At 27.6% G+C, this 5,000-nt stretch overlaps 1 protein-coding gene across 3 annotated transcripts in view; it reads left to right on the top strand.

Annotated features, from left to right (window-relative positions):
• plxna1b (plexin A1b) overlaps nucleotides 1-5,000 on the top strand; it is a 222,898-nt gene that overhangs the window by 109,683 nt on the left and 108,215 nt on the right.

Here is a 5,000-nt window from a genome sequence, read left to right as displayed (position 1 = left end):
GTGATTAAATTTTCATGAGAGAGAGTGTGTGTGTGTGTGTGTGTGTGTGGTGTGTGTGTGTGTGTGTGTGTGTGTGTGTGTGTGTGTGTGTGTGTGTGTGTGTGTGTGTGAGTGTGAGTGTGAGTGTGAGTGTGTGTGTGTGTGTGTGTGTGTGTGTGTGTGTGTGTGTGTGTGTGTGTGTGTGTGTGTGTGTGTGTGTGTGAGTGTGAGTGTGTGTGTGTGTGTGTGTGTGTGTGTACATACAGCAGATACTGGTGTGTTTCTCATTCTCTGTGGTGTTTATTTGACTTTCTCTCCTCCTGTAAGCACAGATTCATCCGTGTCATTCTGTGAAAGAGTCTCATCTGGAAACAGTTACAGTCTAGAGCACTGTGTATATATATATATATGTGTGGAGAAATAAATAAAACATGTCACACGGCAGATTCACATGCCGTTATGAACATCAAATTTAATATGCATCAAATTTAAGATCAAAATACAAGATCACAGTTTAAGGTGACAAATACATCACCAGTCAAAAGCTTTACTGTAGGAAGATTTTGGTTTTGCTTTATTAAATAAGAATCTTCTGAACTCCAGGCCTGTGTTTATTTGATCCACAGTACAGCAACTTGGTATATTTAAAATAGATGTATTAATATTAATAGCTAATTAAAATAGCTGGTTTTTGTTTGAATATATTGTAAATTAATTTATTACTGTGGTTTCTAAGCCTAATTTTAGCATGATCAGTGCAGTCACATGATCATTCCCAAATCATTGTAATATGCTGATTTGCTGTTCAAGATAAGAATTGTTATTTTTATTATTATTGTTATTAGTATTAATAATTAGCATTTAATAAACTTAAACTCTTTTATGTAATTTTTTTTTTTTAAATTTTACATACATTTATAATCATCTGTCATTTATAATTGGATTATGCTATTAGAATTCATTTTGAAACATTTGCTGTTTTCAGTAGTTTCTTTTATTGTATTGTATTTTTTCTTTGAGTTCTCTTTTACTCATCAGGTGGGCATGTATTTGTTTAAAATATTTATCAAATATATAGTCAAAATTGCAACCAATTAACCAAAAGCAACATCTTCTATGCTCTATTATGTCCTGCTGTTTTCTGTCTTCAAGCATGTTTCCAGATGGCTTATCTTTAATTTAATAACATTTTTACAATTAATAAAATTTTTATTTATTTATTTAGTTTTTATTCATTAATTTATTAATTAATTATTTTCTTTCTTTCTTTCTCTTTCTTTCTTTCTTTCTCTTTCTTTCTTTCTTTCTTTCTTTCTTTCTTTCTTTCTTTCTTTCTTTCTTTCTTTCTTTCTTTCTTTCTTTCTTTCTTTCTTTCTTTCTTTCTTTCTTTCTTTCTTTCTTTCTCTTTCTTTCTTTCTTTCTTTCTTTCTTTCTTTCTTTCTTTCTTTCTTTCTTTCTTTCTTTCTTTCTTTCTTTCTTTTGCCTTAAAAAGGTTCTTTTGTTAGTTTTAAAACAAAAATAAAAAGTTTATTTTATTTTTGTTTTTATTTTTATTTAATTAAATTTTTCTAAATTTAATTTTTTATTGTTTTTTATTACATTTTTTATTTATTTATTTTTCTATTAATTTTATTATTATTATTATTATTATTATTTAATTATTTTTATTTAATTTTATTTTTTTACCAAAAAAGATGCATTTATTTGTTTTAAAATATTTACTAAAAAATAATATTTAAATATTTACACCACTTATGCCACAAAATAATAAATAAATAATTAATATTTTATTATATCCTCCTGTATTAATTCTAAATAAATCCGGCTGTTTTCTGTGTACCAGCATGATCCCAAGCGATTTTAATTGTTTTTTTATTTTATTTTTTTCATGATTTATTTTATTATTTTATTTTTAATTTTGTTATTTCATTTTAATTTATTATTATTTGCCCACAAATAATATTTATTTGTTTTAAAATATTTACAAAAAATCATATTCAAATATTCACTACACTAATGCCACCAATTAATAGTCAAATGAATAATAAATATTTTGTTATATCCTCCTGTATTAATTGTGACTGAATCCTGCTGTTTTCTGTGTACCAGCATGATCACAGGCGGCTTATTTTAATATTTTACTGGCGTTCGTCTCAGTAATGGCAATAAAACTTAATTTTCTGTGTGTGTTGCTCATTGGTGTGTGAGTGTAAGTGATTTTCTGTGGTTTCAAGATGAAGTGTTGCTGTATTAGAAGGTTGACTGACTCTAGATCAGCCATTACTGCATCACATTCACACAAACACACACACACACTTTACGCTGCGTGTTTATTGAGAGCAATAGAAGTGATGGATGAGCTCGACATGCAGAAACAGCAGCCAGATCATATTTACATAAGTAATATACACTTCCCCTGGGTCTCATTAGAGTCATGCACTCGTATACTGTACTGTATGTGCTCAGCGCGTCTCAATGAAAAGTCTGTCATCTTTCACCCTTGTGTCGATCCATTGCTGAATGACTCTGGGTTTTTTGTTGGACGTGTTTAGGGTTTATATTTGCATGCATGTATTGAAAAAGTAAAATATGTAGAAAAGCAAAACGATATTTGTTTGCAAATTACTTTAGAAACTGTTTTGTTTTATGTTGTGGTGCGTTTGTTTTGTTTCGTTTTGTTTTAATGTTTCATTTCCTCGTTTTGTTTTGTTTTTTGTTTTGTTTAATTTGTATTGTTTTATTTTGTTTCGTTTTTGCATTTCGCTTAGTTTTGTTGTCGTTTTGTTTTTATTTTTTGTTTTTTATTTTTGTTTTCTGTTTTGTTATGTGTTTTGCTTGTTTCATTTCATTTTGTCTTTATTTTGTTTAGTTTTCTTGGTTGAGTTTTGTTTTGTTGTTTTGTTTTCCATTTTGTTTTGTTTGTTTTTTTATTTTGTTTTGTTTCATTTCGTTTTGTTTTCTGTTTCGTTTTGTGCTTTGCTTATTTCTTTTCTTTGTGGTTTTTTATTTAAGTTTTGTTTTGCGTTTCGTTTTGTTTTTATTTTTTGTTTAGTTTAGTTTTGTTTTCTGTTTGTTTTGTTTTGCTTCTTTTTACTTCATTTTGTTTATTTATTTAGTTTTGTTTTCTGTTTTGTTTTGAGTTTGGCTTGTTTCATTTAATTTTCTCTTATTTTATTTTGTTTTGTTTTGCTTCTTTATTTCATTTTGTTTATTTTTTTAGTTTAGTTTTTTGTGTTGTTTTGTTTGTCCACTTTGTTTTTTTTGTTTTTTTTTGTTTCATTTCGTAAGGTTTTCTATTTTGTTTTCTATTTTGCTTGTTTAATTTAATTTCATTTTGTTTTCTGTTTTGTTTTGTGTTTTGCTTGTTTTGTTTAGTTTTGTTTCATTTTGTTTTCGGTTTTGTTATCTGTTTTGCTTGCTTTGTTTTATTTTGCTTTGTTTCATTGTGTTTGGTTTTTGTTTTGCATTTTGTTTTATTTTGTGTTTTGCTTATTTCTTTTCATTTTGTTTTTTTGTTTAGTGTTTTTTATTTTTATTTTGTTTTGCTTTCTGTTTTGTTATCTATTTTGCTAGCTTTGCTTAATTTTGCTTTGTTTCATTGTGTTTCATTTTGTTTTCACTTTTTGTTTTGTTTTGCGTTTTGGTTTGTGTTTCTGTTCTGTTTACTGTTTTATTTTGTAAATTTGTAATTTTGTAAATTTGTAAAATTGTCTGTTTTCTGTTTTGATTTTAGCTTTTTTTTTAATAATTCATTTGTTAAATATTAATGTAATTATTATAATATTTTTTATTATTACAATATTGAAATTGAATTGATGTAATGTAACTTAAATAATTTTTTACAGAGAAAACTCGGCCATAATGATTTTATTTTTCTTTTTGTTTTCTATTTGAGAATTATTAATTAGCTAAAAAATAATGCAATAATAATTTATAAATAATAATTAATGCATGTTGTATGGTGTCTTTCTGATCTATGTAAAAAGTCCATTTAGCAGGATCTAAAGTTCTGCTCTGATTCTTCATCTCCGCTGCTTTGAAAAGTCAAGAGCGCTAATAGCTTGGTTAGCACAAGCTGTTTGAATAAATCAGACTGATTAATAATGTAAATGCTGTATGACATTTGACGTAGAGCAGGTGATCTGCGTTGACCTTTTCTGAACGGATCATTAAGATTTTTCTGCCGTTTTTAAAGCGCGGTGAGAGTTTTAACGTGTGTGTGATCATGAGCCGCCGGTGTAAATGTAATGCTAGTGTCTGCCTTGATTGTATGATTGAATTAGCGGCTAATGTGTCTAATCCTCTTGTAGTGTAAGGCAGAGATTGATGCTGAATGAGGGATTTGATCCTCCTGAGAGACGCACACACACATGATTATATTCACAGCGATTAGCCAACGCTTTTGTGCTGCTGATGTCATTACTGTAATGATGTTTGTGTTTACATGGGATGAAAGCGCTCGGCCTCTTGTCGTGTTTGTGTGTGTGAGAAAGAGATGATTGTGGGGGTGTGGTGAGATATTAATGAGATGCTAATGAGTTGTCCACAAATAATGCTTTCTTTTGGTAAAAGCAGCATTTTTTAGGAGGAAAATATCTATATAATGTTTTTTGAAGTCTGATGTTTGAGAACAGAGTCGCTAACTAAAGCCATTTTTTCACAGTTTTAGGATTTTTCTTTATTTAATGTCCAGTAACTTTTTACTTGAAGGGGTGTTTATAAGATGTATGTCATTAATACCAATGAGAGTTTATGCATGTTGTGCCATTGGCTCAATTATTACATTTTTAATTCAAAGATGTAATTGTTTGTTATAACAACTTGATTTTATTTGATACATTTTTTAAAATTATTTAACTTTTTAGTTTAAATTTTGCATTTCATTTTCCTTTTTTCCTTTTTTTATTTATAACATTTATTTTTATTTTAGCTTTAATTTTAAATGCAAGGTTTAATTTTAATTAAGTTAATTTAAGTATTAAAAATTTATTTTCAATTAAAAATCTTATAATTAATTTAAA

The sequence above is a fragment of the Danio rerio genome, chromosome 6, assembly GCF_049306965.1.
Source record: "Danio rerio strain Tuebingen ecotype United States chromosome 6, GRCz12tu, whole genome shotgun sequence".
In the NCBI taxonomy this organism is placed as follows: Eukaryota; Metazoa; Chordata; class Actinopteri; order Cypriniformes; family Danionidae; genus Danio; species Danio rerio.
Note: the sequence above shows the minus strand (reverse complement) of the source record. Positions and strands in the feature narration are given on the sequence as shown.